Genomic DNA, 22438 nt, shown 5'->3' with positions numbered 1-22438 from the left:
TAACGATTATCTAAATGCACTATAAGGGCCTACATGGATTTCCTCTACTTGTATATTTCAAATAGGCAGTAAGGATAAATATATTCAAAGTTTTTTTTTCTCGTGTACTAAAATGTTAATTGTATTTATGTTTTTTCAAAGTTAAAAATGCTCCCCAGTAATATCAGATGCCTCTATTCAGAAATAATATTTTCAGATAATTCTGTGGAATTAAAGGCCATAACCTAATAACGAATATATCTAGCCGGTTCCATACAATTTGCAATATTTTAGTCTGAACATAACACAGGTCAAAAGATGGAAGTGGTAAACAGTCAACTCTTTAGTTATCCCCACCCCCTTGTACAAACAAGTCCATTCACCTGTCAACCATAGCTGCTGCTGATATTGAGCCACTGTCAATGTTAAACCTAAATCGTATTATATTTACAGTATAATACTCCAAAATACATTCAATTTGTTTGACTATAAAAATACCTGTAAAAGTATGTGTATATTTGAGCCGTGCCCCATGGGAAAACCAAACATGGCCTTTGCTACCAGCATGAATCCAGACCAGCCTGCGCTTTCCGCGCCATCTGGTCCAGATCCATGCTGTTCGCTTTCAAAGCCTAGTTACAATTAGAGAAACGGTTCGGAACAGCATGGATTCGACCAGACTGCGCGGAGCGCTAGGCTGGTCTGGATCACATATGCATGTAACAAAGCCACTATGTTGGTTTCCCATGGCACGGCTCCATTTTTATACTTGGTTTGCTTTCTGGAAAAATTGTGTTTCATATTTTGTCGCTTTAATTTGAGGGAAGTTGTTTTTTAACTGACATTAATCAAATCTCCCCTGAATCTCTATGTATTTACTAAAACCTTGATCAGTTTCGTCTCTCATCGCATCTGTTTGTTTGATCCAATTTTTCGCCAACCAGTTGTAGCCCAGGCAATTGTCTGAAAATTCATGATATGTCTGAACACCAAAGTTTTGTACTGTTCCCGCTAATGTCTCTCTCTTTGACCTGTCCTTCACAACTGAAGTTAAAACGGTTAACTGCTTTCTGGCCCCTTCCTCCCTACACCCCACCCCCGTTTTTTGCTGTATTTTTGCATCAAATAAAAAGTATTTCTTGTTTTTTTGAAGCAAATCCGTCAACAATATTTCCCGTAATATTACAGTCTCCTTTCATCGTGGCCTACTTTTGCTATGCCATTGCTTTTATAGCTGTGTTTGGGGAGCTCTGTGATTTCTCGAAATCTACCCTTACCTTTAATCTTATATACAAACCGTATATGATGTCCGCCTCAAGGATATTTTGCATTCAAATAGGGACAACTGACAACTCTAAATTGAAATCGTCCCATTTTTTTGTGTTGTTTGTTTCTTAAGTCTAAACTAGGCTACAAAAACGCGGAAGTAGCCTTGTCAAGCTGTAACTCTATATAAATGTGGTTTCACAGTGTAAAGCATTTTTTTGAAATATTTTCCATATTGTTTGAGATTTGGATTGTTTATATTAAATCGATGTAAGTTTATGAAGACTATCCACGAAATTTGGCTGCAATCTGTGTCATCAGTGTAAATTACATGTAATAAGTTAATTCCCTAGTGTTTGATATGATTGTTTGTCTAATGTTCGTTGATGTTATTTGAGCCGCACCATTTGAGAAAACCAAACCATAGTGCTTTGCGAATACATCCATGGATCAAGACCAGCCTGCGCATCCACGCAGTCTGGTCCAGGATCCAGCTGTTTGCCCCTTTTTAAAGCCTACTGGCACGTACAGAAAGCCGTAAGCAAACACATGGATCCCTGACCCAGACTGTGCGGATGCGCAGGCTGGTCTGATCCATGCTGGTCGCAAACCACTATGGTTGGTTTTTTCTCATGGCGCGGCTCATTAATCTACTGTAAACACAAGATATGTAATCAATATTCTTGTCATTATTTACTTGTAGTAATTGTAAAGTGTTTTTCTCATTGTATAGTCTAAACAGTCTTAAAAAGAATGGCTCAACACGATCTCTATTCGAAGATAAGATGGACCTTCGTCGCCCTTAGTGGGTGTATCTCTTTTGTTGCTCTATGTCTTCTGCAAGGCATTGGAGTATATGCGTTTTAGTTTTATTAGAATTTTTGTATAAAAATAGTAGAAAAATGTTTTTTAACATAAATGCCTTCTGTTGCCTTTCAAATGTAATTTCGCCTGTCCGGGATAAACTTTTTATTTACATTTGTCCCTGTGATTTCGGAAATGTGGTGGTAAATTAAGATGAAGTTTAGTTGCACCATAAACCGGTTAAAGCTCCCTAGTGTAGTTTTGCCACGACCGTTTTTTTCCAAGGCGCCAGTGCCCACAGTGTTCATTTTATTTATCATAAACAAGCAATCCTTGAATTAAATGAGGTAAAACAAAATAATATTTAAAATCCAGTGCCTTAAATTAATTTTGGATTGATTGGCACCAAATCTTTTCTAGGCTCATTTTTTTTCCAAAAGTAAAATTACATAATCTCCACAATAAAGAAAAAAAAGCGAAAACTATCCATTAGTGAAAGACCGAACCATTGAGCGCAATGCACCGAGATTTCCATTTTATTTCATGTAATAGAAATTTGAGAACTTAAATTTAAACCAGTGCATCATGAAAATGCGCATTACTTAGTTGCCCCATCTTGCCCGTGCTGATTTAGCAAGTTTTTATATAGATCAAGTAAAATAATAGAAAATGAACAGATAGTGAGAAGACCCTCTAAAATGTTATGTTTTATATATTTCCAATTAAAAAGACATGCACATAACAAGCTATTTTACCATAACATAGCGTGTCCCTCCTGTTAGTATAAGTTATGAAAAATAAAATTAATTCTGCGTTTTGAAAATCCTTTTTGCGACAAGTGTGTTGGTGCAGAAAAGACCTTACTTTATTGTTCAAACTGCCACTAAGACAATCAATTTTTTTCCACCTAAAACCTGAATCGGAAAATGTTATCAGAATATGAATCAGCGGTCACCGTATTGGTTTACCTTTTTCTTCCCAAACGAAAACAAGCAGATTCCGATTGAATTTGGTATCCCCGCCGACAGGTTTGTGTGAGGAATGGCAAAAAAATATAACCGGCAAAATGTTAAGATTTACTAAGAAGCAAATAATTTCATTAGTCCAAAAAATCAATTTTAACAAAAAGAAATGTTTCATTAAAGATAACAAAATAAATGTATGATACTATGGGATCCTGACCTAAAGAAATTTATTTTGAATGGGATATGCCTTTACGAAATAAGCCTTAGCTTTTTTAAATTAAATGCAGTTTAATTGAAATCTGAGCTTGAAGTTTAATTGGAACGGAATATTGTCTTTTGAGTGTTTGGCACCAGTAAATTGTTGTTTAACATTGTATAATTTTGAACTTAAAAAAATCCAGATGGTCCTATGAGAACACTGGTCAAGATATCTTGAACAAGAATGAGGGCAAGGCTTGTCAGTCACAACTTAACATGTTGAAGGTTTGAACATTTAAAAAAAAAAAAAAGGAATGGAAATAATAATTATGTATATATATTTATTTTTTAAGGTGTGGGGGTGCGGGGAACGGGAGAGGAAACAAAATTTTCACATGTTTGATTTATAAATATGATGGAAAATTCTAAAATGAAAAACAAGAGGGTGAAAACTGGATCGCTCACCATAGAATATGAGCTAAATGTTTTTTCTAATGTCCAAACTATGATTTTTTAGAAATTTTTTGAAGATTTTCCCGAGTACAATCATGTAACCCCCTGGGGCGGGGCCAATATTACCCCGGGGGTCATGAATTGAACACAGTTTGTAAGAATCACTAGAAATGTTACATATCAAATATCTTAAGATCTTACGCCTTTCTGGTTATTTTTCGCCAAATTTATGGAAGAATTTCCTATGTACAATCAAGTAACCCCTGGGGCCGGGTCAATTTGACCCGTGGGGGTCCAAGATTGAACCAATTTTTTTTAGAGGTTCCACTAGGCAATGCTACATGACCAAATAATCTACGCTCTAGCCGTCGGTTTTTTAAAAATAAAAATTTTTTTTTTTTAGAAAATTTTGAAGATTTTCCAATGTATCAAATCAAGATATCTCCCTGTGGCGGGCCAATTTTACCCCGGGGCTCAGGAATTTGAACAAAGTTTTTTAAGAAGTCCTACAAAGGAAATTATACTTATCAAAATACTAAGATCTAGGCCTTCTGTTTATTTTTTCGCAAATTTATGAACATTTCCCTAGGTTATCCATTCAAGTAACCCCCTGGCTGGTCAATTTGACGCCTTGGGGTCGAGTTTGAACAGTATTTTGTAGAGGTCCACTAGCAATGCTACTTGGCAAATCATCTAAGCTTCTAGGCCTTCTGTTATATTATTTTAGAAAACTTTGAAAGATTTTTTCCATTGTAACAAATCAATAACCACCTGGGGCGCCATTTGTAGCCCCCCGGGGGTCCATGATTTTAACAAGTTTGGGTAGGAATAAATAACAAAAAAAAATTGTGGTCCTGTATATTTATATACCTGATAAGGACAGATAACTCAAAAAGTCACTTGTCAATATTTTTTTTTCATTCCATATAGCTGGTCTTTTGACTGTGCCTGTAAAGATAGAAATCTGTTAAATGTTTGGAATAATCATAACATTTTCTGAAATTGCTCCAGTTTGGGTAAAATCAGTGTAAAAATCCACTTGAAAAAATGTAAAATTCCTACAGGAAATTGGCAGGTATTTGTGCATGAAATGCATTTTTGTAAGTTCTATGTTTGAAACCGGTATATATAAAACAAAACTGCCGGTGAATTACAATAACCACAAGTTGAAATGTTTTTACTTAAATAGAATTTTAAAGTGATCTGAAGAAATTTGACCCGATGTCGGACATAATTCAATATAAATTATATCTGAAGTCCTGAATTTCATAATTACCTATTCTATTGGATTTCTTATATTTTTATTATCCAAAAACAGCGCTTGAGCAATGAGAAGTTTACCAGATACACGGGCATTGTAGATATAAGCCTAACGCCTCTTAGATTTGACCATAGACATTTATTCAGTGTTGTGAATAGGTGCATTATTGCTATGTAGATGTTTTAAATTTATCTCTGATATTGCAAGATTTAATAGACTTCTTTCAATTGCAACTGCAAGTGCGAAAAGCAGGAAAAATCGAATTGTATCAGAATTACTATTTCAGCCACTTTTGCCATAATGTCTGCTTTTCTGAAGCAAGTGTTGAAGTGAGATTACATGTATAAACAATTTTGAAGCAATCAAACTGGGCAGGATTTTGTACCTAATGGTGCACTAACTTGTATTTCCTTTGAGGATATTAAATTTAGATTTAATATAGTTAAATTAAAATTTATTATTTAATTTATTTACTGTCGTAATGTACATATTATTTTAGCTGTACAAGTCAGTTAGGCAAGGAATATAACAGACAGCTTTGTGATTGATATTTTTATAACATGGGGGAGACAGATTGTTTTTGCTTTTGCCGTCCGTCCGTCTGTCTGTCCGTTGGTCAGCATTCAGCTTGTCTGGCTTTTTCAAAGGTCAAACTACTGGCTAGATTTCGACGAAACTTCACAGGAGTGATCAGAACCAAGCCTGGGTATGCTTTTGCTGGCATGTTCTGCTTCACTGCACAAAATGGCTGCAAGAGGTAAAAAAAATTTAAAAATTGTACTACTAAATTCACAGGTCAAACTGCTAGCTTGATTTTGATGAAACTTCACAGGTGTGATCAATACCAAGCCTAGTTGTGCATATAGCCGACAAGTTCTGCTTTGCTGCACGAAATGGGTGCCAGAGCTAAAAATAGAAAAATCTTGTCCGGCTGTTAGAGGTCAAACTGCTGGCTGGGTTTTGACGAAACTTTACGGGGATGAGTAATGAGCCTAGTTGTGCACATTGCCAGCACGTTCTGCTTAGTGGCACAAATGGCCACCAGAGCTAAAAGTAGAGAAATATTGTCTGGCTTTCACAAGTCACACTGCTGGCTGGATTTCAACAAAATATCATAGGAGTGATCAGTACCAAGCCTAGTTGTGCATATTGCCGGCACATTCTGCTTTGCTGCACAAAATGGCAGCCAGAGCTAAAAAATAAAAAAATCTTGTCCGGCTTTCACAGGTCAAACTGCTGTACAGATTTTGACGAAATATCACAGGAGTGATCAGTACCAAGCCCAGTTGTGCATATCACCAACACATTCCACTTTGGCTTCCAGAGCTAAAGGTATACATTGGCATGATTGGGGGAGACATATATTTCTGTGACAAAAACACCTAGTTCACACATGTGTCAGATTGTGTTGAGACCTGTATATTTTTCACATATCCCCTTTTCTCGTTTTCTCATGGTTTCACATGTTCTTAAGTAAATTGTCTGGCTCAGTTTTATCTAGCGCAGCCATATAGGAATGATATTTGAAAACTACATTTAAAACATTTATGTGCAAAAGCTATTCATTCTTATATTTGCCACATACTAGACTGTTTAAAAAGGTACATGATTTTTCTCAGTTCACATTTTATTTCTTTTTTTTTCAGATGATGTTTTTGGATGTATTTGTTTTTCAATATGAATAATTTTCTTAGAATTTGAACTGTGACATTGCAACCAGATTTACTGTGAAAGCATTAATATTCATGGGGGACTAATTTTCATGGATTTCGTGGTTGAGTCAATCCACGAAATTTGATTCCAACGAACAAGTAAGATTCCCATTCATTTTATGTTCAAAAGTTGAATTCCACAAAATTCATATCCCCACGAAATTGACGTTTTGACCAAAACCACGAAATATCATGCCAACAAAATTAAATGATTTTACAGTATACTAGCTCTTTATTATGTCTCCTCCCCTCTATTGTTTTTGCCCTGTCCGTCCGTACGTCACACTTCATTTCCGATCAATAACTGGAGAACCATTTGATCTAGAACCTTCAAACTTCATAATTTTAGGTTGTAGGGCTGCTGTAGAAGACGACCCCTATTGTTTTTGGGGTCACTCCATCAATGGTCAAGGTCACAGGGGCCTGAACATTGAAAACCATTTCCGATCAATAACTAGAGAACCACTTGACCCAGAATGTTGGAACTTCATAGGATGATTGGTCATGTAGAGTAGATGACCCCTGTTGTTTTTGGGGTCACTCAGTTAAAGGACAAGGTCACAGGGGCCTGAGCATTGAAAACCATTTCCGATCAATAACTTGAGTACCACTTGATCCAGAATGTTGAAACTTCACAGGATGATTGTACATGCAAAGTAGATGACCCCTATTGATTTTGGCATCACTCTGTTAAAGGTCAAGGTCACAGGAGCCTGAACTAAAACAATTTCCGAACAATAACTTGAGAACCACTTTATAGGAAACTTCATAGAATGATGCAAAGTAGTTGACCCCTATTGATTTTTGGGTCAGTCTATTAAAGGTCAAGGTCACAGGGGCCTGGTCATTTAAAATCATTTCCGGAAAATAACTTGAGTACCACTTGACCTAGAATGTTGAAACTTAATAGGATGATTGGACATGCAGAGTACATGACCCCTATTTATTTTGGGGTCACTTGATCAAAGGTCAAGGTCACAGGAGCCTGAACAGTGACTTGAGAACCACTTGGCCAAGAGTGTTGAAACTTAGCGGGATGACTGGACATGTCAAGTAGATGATCCCTATTGCAGCCAACCATCAGTTTCTCTTTGACTTTCGCTCCTGACCCCTATTGACTTCTTGCCTATACGACTTTGCATTGCGTGACATGTGCTTTTTTACAAAAGCATCTTCTAGTTTTAATAGCTATACAATAAGGAAATGTGCTGCTTTTATATCTTTCTTTAAAAGTTAATCAAACACAAAAAAAAGTAACAGAATTCTTGTTATGGTTACGCAGAAAATAGTTCCTCTGAATATTTTCTTCCTGATAAGGTCCAAGAGGACCGAAACTGGTAATGATTAATACATTTTAGTCCATTTTACCCCATTGTTGCTGTGTTGTTCCTCCCTCCCCCTTATTATTTGTTAGTTGAATATTTTCTTGTAAAGTGATAAAAATGAAGAAGTTTGAATTTATTTTGTGTTAAAAGGGGCATCACTGAATGTATCAATTTACGAAGAAAGCCGATACGCGTATCGGTGTAAACATGAATATTCAATTCATATCTATATACCAGTATATTGATCCAGCCCTATTCGATATTTTGTCTGTTTACTGTTTGATATATGGCTTTGAAACTTTAAACACTTGCACACATTTCAATATACTAATAGTGCAATACTTATCCAAATCAGCAAATGCAGGTACATGGTTTATTTTATCTATTCCTTTTCTTTAGTCTGAAAATCTCTGTTGATATTTTGACCCTATACTTCTATCAATGCTTTGAATAGTCGAGTGCGCTGTCAACAGACAGCTCTTGTTGGACTTGAAATCAGTTAAATTTTTCACACCAGTCCATATTTTGTCTAATCTGTTTGTCATGCGGCTTTGAAACTTTGACCACTTGTTTACCATAAAATTTTCACATGTGGACAAGACTACATAACTAGGACATGGAATTTGGTTCAGTTATTATTGCTCTATTTATTCGCCTGTCTAAAAGACGGGAGGTATTATGGAACGCCCTTGGTGGATGGGCTGAAGGTCAGGCGTGCGGGCTGGCGGACGTCATCCACAAGCTTTGTGCGGAGCATTTCTTCTTCGTGCATGGAGGGATATGTTGATGTAACTTGGCACAAATGTTTGCCATCATGAAATGGAGTGTCATAGGCAAGAACCAGGTCCCTAGGTCTAAGATCAAGGTCACACTTAGAGGTCAAAGGTCAAATTGAAGAATAACTTTGTCCAAGCATGGAGCATTTCTTCTTCATTCTTGGAGGGATTTTGATGTAGCTTGGCACAAATGTAAACTAGCAGACAGTGGATCTCTCAGTTCTGGGTCAAAAGAGACAAATGTAAACTAGCAGACAGTGGATCTCTCAATTATTGATGAGAAGGGTATTACAACATCTACATTCAGGAAAACCTGGCCTTGATAACATGTTTAAGTCTTTCATCTAAGATCATGTAAATTAAATGAAATAGTGAAAATTCTACTTTATAAGTTACTATATTAAGGAAATTAAAAATGTGTTTACTTTAATAAGAGACTATCCATATTATACATACATTTCAGATTATCACATATCATTTTAGGTAATACATTTCTAAAAAAGACATTAATTTGAATTGACATGTGTAATTATTATAATTTATTAGTTCATATGAACTTTCTCTGTTATCGTGCTCAATCTTTACACTGCGAAAAATGTGCGCAAATACGGGAGTATGCGGTCCCGTATATGTCTAATATACGAATATCATATAAAAGGTATCTTTCCTAAAAGTATGAGCCTTATGGAACGTCTGTGGTTCTAACCAGGTGCCCGCTCGTGATGAAATAATGCACGGAGGGGCACCTGGGGTCTTCCTCCACCATTAAAGCTGGAAAGCCCCCATATGACCTATCATGTGTCGGTGCGACGTTAAATCCAAAAAAAAAAAAAAAAAAAATAAAAGTATGATCAAAACCTACGCCTTAAACATACTTTTGGACCTTGACAATCCCTAACTTTGAATACTGACATAAACTGTTGAAACGTATTTATGCAAGTATGAATGAACGGATTCATGTGAGAAAAACATGAATGTCCAATTAAAGAATACAGGATTCCCGTATATGGAATGTTCCATATACGGGGAAAATGTTTCCGTATACGCCCGTATATTAGGAGTATACTGAATGCGTACACTCCCGTATACGGAACCATTTTCCGCAGTGTTAGTTCACCTGAGCACAAAGTGATCGGGGTGAGCTATTGTGATTGCTCACCGTCCGGCCGTCCGTCCGTCCACACTTTCCTTTAAACAACATCTCCTCCTAAACCGCTAGGCAAATTTCATCCAAACTTCACAGGAATGTTCCATTGGTGAAGCTCTACAAAAATTGTTCAAAGAATTGAATTTCATGCAGAACTCTGGTTGCCATGGCAACCGAAAGGAAAAACTTTAAAAATATTTTCTCAAAAAAGAAGCCCTAGAGCTTAGATATTTGGTGTGAAGCATTGCCTAGTGGACCTCTACTAAAGTTGTTCAAATTATAACCCCGGGGTCAAAATTGACCCCGCCCCAGGGGTCACTTGATTTTACATAGATTTCTATATGAAAATCTTCAAAAAAAAAATAAAAAAATAAACCAGAAGGCCTTGAGCTTAGATATTTGACATGTAGCATTGCCTAGTGGACCTCTACAAAAAAATTTCAAATCATGACCCCCGGGATCAAAATTGACCTTGCCCCAGGGGTCACTTTATTTTATATAGGAAAATCTTCAAAAAAATTCTAAAAATAAACCAGAAGGCCTAGATCTTAGATATTTGACATGTAGCATTGCTTAGTAGACTTCTACAAAATTTATTCAAATCATGACCCCCGGGGTCAAATTGACCCAGCCCCAGGGGTTACTTTATTGTACATAAGGAAATCTTCATAAATTTGCTAAAGATAAACCAAAAGGCCAAGATCTCATATTTGATATGAAACATTGCCCCATGGGGTTACTTGATTGTACATAGAAACATCTTCAAAATTTTTCTAAAACATAAACCAGAAGGCCTAGAGTTTAGATATTTGACATGTAGCATTGCCTAGTGGACACAAAATTTGTTCAAATCTTGACACCCAGGGTCAAATTGACCCAGCCCCAGGGGTTACTTGATTGTACATAAGGAAATCTTCATAAATTTGCTAAAGATAAACCAAAAGGCCAAGATCTCATATTTGATATGAAACATTGCCTAGCAGACTTATACAAACTTTGTTCAAATCATAAACCCTGGGGTAAAATTGACCCCGCCCCAGGGCTTACTTGATTGTACATCGGAAAATCGTCCAAACAATTTCTAAAAATCATCAGTTTGACATTTGAAACATGTAGCTCATATTACTCAGATGAGCGATCCAGTGTCATCATGACTGTCTTGTTTAAATGCGTTCTTGATATGCGTTGAATAATAATATTGCCTAGATACAGTTTACATTCATATTTAAGTGACAATCACTCCATTTAGCATTTTACTCAAAGAGCATGTAGTTAAAAGTGTTGAAGAATTACAGTTCCTAACCAGTTTTTAACTCACCTGAGCCCGAAGTGCTCCAAGTGAGCTATTGTGACCTGTCATTCTTTTGACATGTGTCGTCTGTCTCGCGTTGTCTGTCGTGCGTCAACATTTGTCTTGCTTACAATATAGAGGATACAGTTTTGACTCGATATTTATTATGCCCCCACCACCCCTCCGAAGACAGAGGGGTGAATTGTTTTGCAGATATCAATCGGTATCTAAACCAATCTGTTTCGGGATGATACCTGTAGAACGCTTGGGTATAGGATCATGAAAGTTGATAGTAACCAGTAAATGACCCCTATTGTTTCTGAGATCAGTAGGTAAAAGTCAAGGTCACAGTGGCCCAGAACAGTTAAATGGTTTCAGGGTGATAACTCAAGAATGCTTTAGCCCAGGATCATGAAACTTGACAGGAAGTGTGGTCATGACCAGCAGATGAAGTTATATGGGGTTAAAAACTAGGTCACTAGGTCAGAAAACTCTTGTTAGCATACTTTAAAACTAAAATTGGTCAGAATGTTTGTCTTGATGAAACATAGGTAATCTGGGATTAAAACTGTTACCTGATCATAATTTATAGAAAAACATTGTGTTGCAATATGGGCTCCATTTTTTGCACTGGATCTTCATGAAATTGTATCAGAATGTTCGTCTTGATAAGCTATAGCTCAAATCTGGGCCATCTGGTGTCAAAATTAGGTCACCTGGTCCAATCAAATAAAAACCTTGTGCATGCAGTAGGGACTGCATTTTTACTGGATATGCATGGAATTTGAACAGACTGATTATCTTGATCAAATGTAGATCAAGTTTGATTACATATAATCTTGAGTCAAAAACTAGGTCACTATGCTGAATAAAAAATACATCATGTTGTGTGCAATAGAGGCTGCAATTTTTAGCTTTAGCTCACCTGAACTGAAGGTTCATGATGAGCTATTACAGGGCCCTCACTCTACTTTGGGGGAAGTGGTCTGCAGCCCTCAGGCGGGGGAATTTTCACGTCGTTTTAGGCAAAAGGGGGAATTTTCATTGCATTCAAAGAATAACATACTATGTAAGAACTATAACATGTATAATTCTCATTACACTAAAGCTGTTTCTTTTTCTCAACATACTACTGGTAACTGCAATTATATCATGTCAATATCAGCTTTTCAGGGGTCAAGCTATACTGTTATTAATGCAACTTCCACAAATTTTATCTAAAACAAGTACATTTATCATTACAGATTTTTTAAATCAATTTATATTTTAGTTGTCTAAAAGTGGGTGGGGTTTGGTGCCTTTGCATTTTATTATCGAACAAGGCAGTCTGAAGGACAGCTAAATCCCCCGCCACTGCTATGGATAGTGAAAGGGTAAACCTTTGATTTTAGCTGTGACCTTGACCTTGAAATGACATGGCTGACTCATGAATTCTGCACAACGTCTTGATGAGGTGATCATTTGACCCAAGTTTCATGAAAATCCTTCAAGGGGTTTAGGAGATACAGAGCTGAAACCTCTGACCTTCAGTTGTGACCTTGACCTTGAGTTGACATGGCTGACTCATGAGTTCTTGATGAGGTGATCCTTTGACCCAAGTTTGATGAAAATCCTCCAAGGGGTTTAGGAGATACAGAGTGGACACAAAATGGAAGGCTCAAACCTTCGACCCTTAGTTGTGACCTTGACCTTGAGCTGGCATGGTTGACTCATAATTTCTGCATATCGTTTTGATGAGGTAATCATTTTACCCAAGTTTTATAAAATTCCTTTAAGGGGTTTAGCGGACACGAAATGGAAGGCTCAAACCTTTGACCTTCAGTTGTGATCTTGACCTTGAGCCGACATGGCGCACTCATAAGTTCTGCACATCGCCTTGATGAGGTGATCGTTTGACCCAAGTTTGATGAAAATCCTTCAAGGAGTTTAGGAGATATAGAGCGGACACAAAATGGAAGGCTCAAACCTTTGACCCTAAGTTGTGACCTTGACCTTGAGCCGGCATGACTGACTCATGGGTTCTGCACATTGTATTGATTAGGTGATCATTTGACCCAAGTTTGATAAAATTCCTTCAAGGGGTTTATGAGATATAGAGCGGACACAAAATGGCAGGCTCAAACCTTTGACCTTGAGTTGTGACCTTGACCTTGAACCGACAAGGCTGACTTATGGGTTCTGCACATCGTCTTGATGAGGTGATCATTTGACCCAAGTTTCATGAAAATCCTTCAAGGGGTTTAGGAGATATGGACCGGACACGATTTTGTTACGGACGGAAGGACAGACGGAAGGACGGACGGACGGAAGGACGGACGCAGACCATTCCTATAATCCCTCCGCCACGGCGGGGGATTAAAAATGCTTCAAAATAAGGGCTGCTTTTGCAACAGTGATCATATTTTTCTTAAATGCAGAATTTTAAATGTTTTTTATTTAGATTGTACTAGAAAAGTCTTGTAAGAAATGATGAAAATGTCCGAAAATCACGGTCGCGAAAACGGGTGACAGATATGGAGAACGAAAGTAACCATTTAAAATTCTTGATGAAATACCTGTTTTAAATTTCTTTTTTTCACCATACCTATTCAGTACTTACAATTTCTACATATTAAAGCATTTAATTTATTTTGGACCAAACAAAGCCTCGGTAATGACAATAAATTTTCTATAGACCGTAACGGTTGACCGGCTCACGTAATCGTATCAAGCAAACAAAATAATGATTTTAATTATCCAATTTGTTGTTCTATTTAAATAGTAATAAGATAAGATAATTTTTATTTTTAAGAAGGCAAGACACCACAAGTTGCATACCGCTAATTAACAAGTGGTGCAAAGACGATAATCTAAAGCTGCATTGTTTATCAATTAACTTTTACACATTGATCAGTAAACACCTTTGATAATGACAGGGATTATTGTACTGAATATAAACAGCGAGATGACCACATGTCAATCGGCGCGTTGCGTGATTGACATCTGTTTGCAGCTAATTAACATATGACGCTCCGCCTACTGCCATACTTCCGCGTATGACGGCGAACAATATTGAAATTGACTGGGATTTTGACTGACAAGGGGCAGAACTTTCGAACTCGAGACGCATCAAAGTAAAATTCCGCGAGTCAACCCGACGCATGGAGCATATTTTGTGCGGGTCAAATACTAGTTTTTCTCGATTTTAGCAGGTCAAAAACCCGGGACCTCGGGTCAACCGAATGCCCAGTAAGGGCGATTTTTTTTCTCTGGATGGGGAAAAAAGGATACTATTTCGGCGCGGGAAGCAGCCGATATTCGGCGGTAAAAACGGCCAATCGAGGGCCCTGTATTAGTATAGGGTAATGTTCCATCTTCTGTCGTCCACATATTTACTTAAACATCTTCTCCTCTTAAACGACCGGTCAGAATAACTCCAAACTTGGTCTGTAGCATCCTGGTGAGGTCCTCTTTTTTTAAATGGGGGCAGAGCTAAAAATAGAAATACGTTTAAACAACTTCTTCTCTTGAACTGTTAATCAAATTTTCACTAAACTTGGTCTGTAGCATCATTATATGGTCCTCTATCAAATTTGTCAAAAGAGGGGTATAGGGGCCGCTAGAGTTGAATAAAGAAACACATTTAAATGACTTCTTATCATGAACTGCTTGATTGATCTTCATCAAACTTGGTCTGTAGCATCATTATATGGTTCTTTCTCAATTTTGTTCAAATGGGGGTACTTGGCCCCTTTTAGGGACTGTTGAGCTAAAAATAGAAAAACCTTGATGGATCTTCATCAAATTTGATTGGAAATATCATTATATGGTCCTCTTTCAAGTTTGTTAAAATGGGGGCACTTGGCCCCTTTAAAATAGGGGCCATTAGAGCATTTTAAAAGTGTTTATTTTATGGCAGTTTTTAGTAATAGATTATCAGTGGTAACCTAACTTTTAATAAATGTTATTAATATGTGATAGTGTCATATTGTCGTTTAAAGTCTCTTATAATTCTTAAATAGAATGACCATTTACATTTTTATCTTACTGTATATATATATATATATATATATATATATATATATATATATATATATGCTTTTGCATGTATCAACTGTATAAATGTAAGTGGATGAGACTTAAATAGATAAATAATAATAATAGAGCTAAAAATAAAAGTACTTTTAAAAGTCTTCTTTGAATTAATTTTTTTTATTTTTAGTTCGTCTATTATATGAATATATTTATAATAGTGGAGCTATCCTACTCGCCCCGGTGTCGGCGTGAGTGTCACACAAATGTTAAAGTTTGTGTACCACCCCAAATATTTTCAAAGTCCACTGAGATATTGCTTTGATATTTTGCATACTTGTTTACCATCATGACCCCAGTCTGTAGGTAGGAGGAGGCAACTCTATCAAGCATTTTGACTGAATTATGGCCCCTTTTCGACTTAGAATAAATGTTAAAGTTTGCGTACCACCGCAAATATTTTCAAAGTCCATTGAGATATTGCTTTCATATTTTGCATCCTTGTTTACCATCATGACCCCAGTCTGTAAAAAGGAGGAGGCAACTCTATCAAGCATTTTGACTGAATTATGGCCACTTTTCGATTTAGAATAAGCTTATTGTAATGTTAAGGTTTTACTCATTGCTTATATTGCTTATATTATACTATCAAGCACTGAAAATAGTCGAGCTTGCTGTCCACTGCCAGCTCTTGTTGTAATGTTAAAGTTTGCATACCACCCCAAATATTTTCAACGTCCATTGTGATATTGCTTTGATATTTTGCATACTTGATTTTTTACAAAATTATTCCCCTTTTTCGACTTTTGTATTTCTTTTAATTGACAAAGCTGTTGAATAGTCGAGCGTTGCTGTCCTCCGACAGCTTTTGTTTTAAATTCTTTTTTTTTTTTTAGCTCACCTGAGCACAAAGTGCTTAAGGTGAGCTTTTGTGATCGCCCTGTGTCCGTCGTTGTTCGGCGGCGGCGGCATCGGCGGCGCCAACAATTTGACTGTTAACACTCCAGAGGTCACAATTTTGGCCCAGTCTTAATGAAACTTGGTCAGAATGTTACCATCTTGGATGAGTTCGATATTGGGTCATCTGGGAGCAAAAAGTAAGTCACCAGGTCAAATCAAATGAAAAACTTGTTAACACATTAGAGGTCACAATTTTGGCTCAATCTTGATGAATCTTCGCCAGAATGTAACCCTTAATAAAATCTTGGACGAGTTCGATATTAGGTTATCTGGGGTCAAAAACTAGGTCACCAGGTCAAATCAAAGGAAAAGCTTGTTAACACATATTTGGCCCAATCTTAATGAAACTTGGTCAGAATGTTACCCTGAATAAAACCTTGGACGAGTTCGATTTTGGGTCATGACACTTGGGTAGAATGTTAATATTGTTGATCTTAAGGTCCAGTTTGAATCTGGGTCATGTAAAGTCACCAGGTCAAATCAAAGGAAAAGCTAGTTTACACTGTATAGGCCACATTTATGACCATATCTTAATGAAACTTGGTCAAATGTTAATCTTGATGATCTACAGCTTAAGTTCAAATCTGGGTTAGGTTGCATCAAAAACTAGGTCACCAGGTTGAATCAAAGGAAAAGCTTGTTAACACTCTGGAGGCCATATTTATACTGTATCTTCATGAAAATTGGTCAGAATGTTAAACTTGATGATCTATAGGACAGGTTCGAATCTGGGTTAGGTGGGGTCAAAAACTAGGTCACTAGGTCATATCAAAGGAAAAGCTTGTTAACACTCTAAAGGCCACATTTACGACTGTATCTTCATGAAAGTTAGCAGAATGTTAAACTTGATGATCTAAGGTCAAGTTCGAATCTGGGTCATGTCGGGTCAAAAACTAGGTCACGGGGTCGAATCAAAGGAATAGCTAGGTAACACTTTTGAGGCCACATTTATGACCATATCTTAATGAAACTTGGTTAGAATGTTAATCTTGATGATCTCAAGGTCAGTAGGTCAGGTGAGCGATACAGGGCCTTCATGGCCCTCTTGTTTAAATTTAATACTTTGTCACAAGCAAGATCTAATTAGGTCAAAGTCGGTCACAGGTCAGCGACTTAGGCATATTTGTGCCTTTTGTCTTCTGATATGCATGAAACTTAGAATGTTTGTCTGTAAGAAATGTTGGACGTGTTTTTACGAGAGTCACGTAGGATCAAATACTAGGTCACAAGGTCAAATCATAGAAAAAGCTTTTTTACACACTAGGAGCCACATTGTTTATTCAATCTTCATAAAAGTTGGTCAGAATGTTTGTTATTACAAAGTCTTAAATGATCTTGAATCTGTGTCACATGGAGTCAAAAAGTAGGTCACTAGGTCAAATGAAATGAAAAGCTTGCTTACACTCTACAGACCACATTTAAGCTTCAACCTACATGAAACTTTGTCAGAATGTTTTTATTTATAAAATCTTAGACCAGTTTTTATCTGGGTCATGTAAGATTAAAAACTATGTCACTAGGTCAGATTAAAAAAAGTGCTTGTTAACACTAAAGAGGACATATTTATGGTCCAATCTTAATAAAAAATAATACAGAATATTTGTCTTAATGATATCTCAGAATAGTTAAAAATTGAGTCAGGTAGGGGAAAAATTAGGTCATTAATTTTGTCTCAATGAAATCTCAGAGGAGTTAAAAATTGAGTCAGATAGGGGAAAAACTAGGTCACTAGGCCAAATTGAAAGAAAATCTTTTTCACACACTAGAGGAAACTTGGCCAGGATGTTTATATCCTTGAATACTCGAACAAGTTTGAAACTGGGTCTTGTCGCATCTAAAAGTAGATTAAACATGTTTACACTGTTATGGCATTATCTCATGTGAACTGACCTAGCGGCCTCTTGCTTAACAACATTCATTTTCATTTGAAACATTTTTCCATAACACTGAACAAGCAGCTGTTTGTAAATGTTTTATATTTATTACAAACCTTGCGGAATAATAAAACTTGTTTACAATATTTTCAGATCACCAGTTGCAATCCAGAACCTAGATTTCAGCACCACTAAATAGTAAATTCGTAGGCCATAAGTTTTACGTCCAGGATCCCTCTTCAGCGGAAAATTTATCAGACAATGATTGTACTGCTGTACCTGGATCTCAAGACATTTACATAACGGTAACTTAGTCTTTACATTCAACCAGTTCTACTGGACTAGTAGACACAGACTGATGAAAGTACTAAGGTTTGGACCATAGACAGTATATTACTAACTGGATCCAAGTTCAACTGAAATGTAACTAAGCTTGCAGACCAACTGTTGTACACAACTATTTGCATACAAGCTCCTATGAAATTTTCTGTAATGTTTAAAACAATATGAGTCTGATTTAGAATAATAAGCCTCAAAGTGAAATTTTATTTTAATAAAGAAGTTGAGATTTTAAAACCAGGACATGTAGAATCACCTGTATTGATTAGCGACTTGTACAATTCTTTTGTTTATGAGAATGTTTATGTTTTTAAATTTGAACCTAAGGTGGAAGCAATCAGATTTAATTATGATGTGCACAAATTGTTAAGTTTTTTTTACCTGGTATCAGTACAAAGTGGACAAGATAAACTCATAACAGCTCGTCTTATCATAAATAACACATATACTGACAAGATATGAAAACGAACAAGCGCATGCTGAATATATTTTTTTTTTCTACCAAAAGTATCACATTGTAATGTTAACACAGACAGATATTCTATACTCATTGTTTTCAAATTTAATAAGCACAACAGATCATAAAACGAACACAATGGGAATAGTGTCAGTTTGTGTTGAACAATTAAAGGTGATACTTTTTTTATTAAAAATATATTCAAGCATATGTTTGTTGCGTTTTCATATCTTGTCAGTGTATTGTCGTAAATGTACATGTCATGTCATGTCATATGTCTTTCATTCCGTCATTTCATATACTGCCATTAGTTTGTTCATGACTATCAATACTCAGGAAATCACATTCAGTATGCTGTACATAAAATGGCTTTCATATAATTCTTTTTGTACATAGCATAGACAATACATTTTTAATTGACATGTTAGTATACTGTCTATATGTAGCATTTCCATTGTCACTTAATTGATGCCTAGTATTTCGTTACAATACTCGGGGAATACACATTTGTCATACTATCATATACCTGTTTGGATTACTAGCACAGCTTTAGGTTTGGAGAAAAGAATTGTGCTAACAGAAGTGTAAATATGTGTTCCTACTTTTATTATCTAGTTCTTGTTTGTTTTGAATATGTTTCCCGTATTGTTTGGTACATAAACATACATTGTTTCAGTAGAATTTACATGTAAATAGGTTGTTGAATTTTGACAGAATTATGCCCTTTTTTAACTTAGATTTTTGTTAAAGTTTTTTGATAAAGTCAAATATCTGTTACTATCAAAGCTTTTGACTTAAAACTTAAAATACTTATTTACCATCAAAGTCTACACCAGAAGAAACAATCCCCGTAACTCTGGTTGAATTTTGACAGAATTATGTCCCTTTTGAACTTAGAATTTTTTTTTAAATTATTGATAATTTAAAGTCAAATATCTCAGTGTACTATTAAAGCTTTTGACTAGAAACTCTAAATACTTATTTACTATCTAAGTCTTCACCAGGAGACACAATTGCCATAACTCTGATTTGAATTTTGACAGAGTTGTGTCCTTTTTTAACTTGGATTTTTTTACTGGCAAAGCTCTAATTCAGAGACAAGCACTGAGAAAATCTGAGCGTGCTGTCTTATGGACAGCTCTTGTTTGTATACATATTCTGCTGACACATGTGTACAGTTATACATATTGCACGGACTATAGTATACAATATCATTTTCCCCTGACTGAAATGATTTAAACTTCCATCAAAAAATTATACTCTTCTAAATTTTGATGTTGGAAATTATTTGGTTTTCTTCATATATGCATTTTTATTTGTAATACTGTTTGAACACAGTTGTAAGTGCTCTCAGTAACGTATGGGGCCTTTGCAGACGAGTGGTTAAGGAGGACGACTTCGAGTCACTTGCACCTCACTTCTTATAGTTTGAAATGGAAGGTCAGTTGTTCTACCGAGATACTAGCCCATGCCTAAAAATGCAGGGAGGACACTTTGGGTCTGCCCCACCATCAAAAGCTGAGAAGTTGCTATATGACATAATTGTGTCTGTTGGAGGTTAAACATAATAAATTGGTAGAATATACTCTGCCATATATCCATTTGCCCTCTGCCATTTCAAAAGTATTTGGATTTGCTTACTTGTCAAGCTTGTAAATATGTATATAAACATAATAATTTTTTTGCCAAGGTTGTGAATATAAATGGGCAGCAGTATTTAAAGTTTTGTTTTCTATGTGTAATTTGTGTACATGTACATTTAAGTGTTTACCACTGAAGTAACAGAATTTTATGTTACAGCTTAGTCTTTAGAATATATAGTGTAGTAAAATAAGTCAAACTAAAGAGCTATATGCAATTTAGTAACTGTTACATAGTTAAATTTCTGTTTGTATATAATTTCATTCTGTTATGCTTTGATGTTAAAATTGTATATTATTTTTGTCTTCATTCAAACAATGATTATGTTTGAAATGTTATATGGAATTTGTTAAATGAATTCGGTATATGCTTAGTCTAAGAGCATAAGAAGAAAAATAGCCACTGGAGTAGAATGTAGCTCTCTAACTCGTATATTTTCTGTTCAGTAAGGTAAATTATAAGCAAAACCACCTATACAGAGCAGCAGCTTCTCCAAATTAGATTTTATTCACTATAAAAGATACAGTAGTCCCACTGTTCATTTATCTAATTAGCAACACTGTATTTAATTTAATGTTGCCTGAATGCTCTTATGTAACTATCTTTTAGGAAGAAACCAGTCAAAATCATGACTACTATATTTAGTAACAATTTTCTAGTTCTGAAAGTAGAGAAAACCCGTAAGTTGATATCCAAAACAAAAAGTTTCCCTACCGCATTAGAAAGATATGAATGTAAATCAGCATATGCCGGAGCATAGATATTTCATATCAAAATCCTGTTAGCCATATGAGTTACGTTTGCCCGTGAGACACTGCACTGTACACTTGTTGATAAATTTGCTAGAAAATACACTTTGTTTGTTTGTCAATGACTCTGAACCCTTGGGATCACCCTTCGTCCGTTCGTCCACAATTTCCTTGTGAACACGATAGAGACCAAATTTTGTATTTGATTTTTATCAAAATATGCACACAACTTGCATGGGCATAATACCTCGGTTCCTTTCGAAAACTGGTCCAATCATGGGTCCCAGAGTTATGGCCCTCTTAAAGGGCCAAAATTTGCTATTTTTGGCTTGTGAACACGATAGAGACAACATTTTGCAAACAACTTTAATCAGACTTGCAAACAACTTGTGCTGGCATAATATCTCGGTTCCTTCGAAACTGGCCAAATCCCATCATGGGATCTAGAGTAATGGCCCCTTAAAGGGCCAAAATTTGCCATTTTTGGCTTGTGAACGTGATAGAGACCAAATTTTGCAATCAACTTTAATAAAACTTGCACACAACTTGTATTGGCATAATATCCTGGTTCCTTTTGAAAACTGGCCAGATCCCATCATGCATTTCAGAGTTATGGCTCCTTAAAAGGCCAAAATTTGCTATATTTTGCTTGTGAAGACGATAGAGACTACATTTTGCAATCATCTTCAATCAAATTCTGCATACAACTTGTATTTGCATTATATCTCGGTTCCTTTCGAAACTTGGCCAGATCCCATCATGGGTTCCAGTATTATGGCCCTTTAAATGTCCAAAATTTGCTATTTAGGCTTTTGCAGCCATATAGAGACTTCATTTATGGTTTGATTTGATGCAAACTTGCAAAATGTATTAAAAAACAATAAATCTTGGATTCCATGATGAATCTGTCAAATCCAGTCATAGGTTCTGGAGTTATTTTATATCTGATTACCTCCCCTGATTTTAATCAAAATGGATATCAGTAAGTACTTATAAGACTCATTTTAAATTTCATTATTATTATTTGTTGGACTCAGACAATCAGGGTAGTTTACTATGGACTGATTTTATGTCAAATTACCTCCCTTTATTTCAAATTAAAATGGGTATATCTCCATAACTTATTAAGATACTGATCTGTGATTTCATTTATGCCATCAGATGGACTTTTTGTTTGTTTGTTTTGGGTTTAACGCCGTTTTTAACAGTATTTCAGTCATGTAACGGCCG

General features: G+C 36.0%; 1 long non-coding RNA gene across 1 annotated transcript; it reads left to right on the top strand.

The window, feature by feature from the left end:
- Positions 1-8672: 8672 nt before the first annotated feature.
- Positions 8673-21311, top strand: LOC123527585 (uncharacterized). Its single transcript, XR_008367119.1, has 2 exons — positions 8673-9093; positions 18176-21311. It is a non-coding gene; the product is annotated as an uncharacterized LOC123527585 (long non-coding RNA).
- The last annotated feature ends 1127 nt before the right edge of the window (positions 21312-22438 follow it).

This window comes from Mercenaria mercenaria, chromosome 14, assembly GCF_021730395.1.
Source record: "Mercenaria mercenaria strain notata chromosome 14, MADL_Memer_1, whole genome shotgun sequence".
NCBI lineage: Eukaryota > Metazoa > Mollusca > Bivalvia > Venerida > Veneridae > Mercenaria > Mercenaria mercenaria.
The sequence above is the reverse complement of the archived record's forward strand: the minus strand, read 5'-3'. Positions and strand labels throughout refer to the sequence as shown.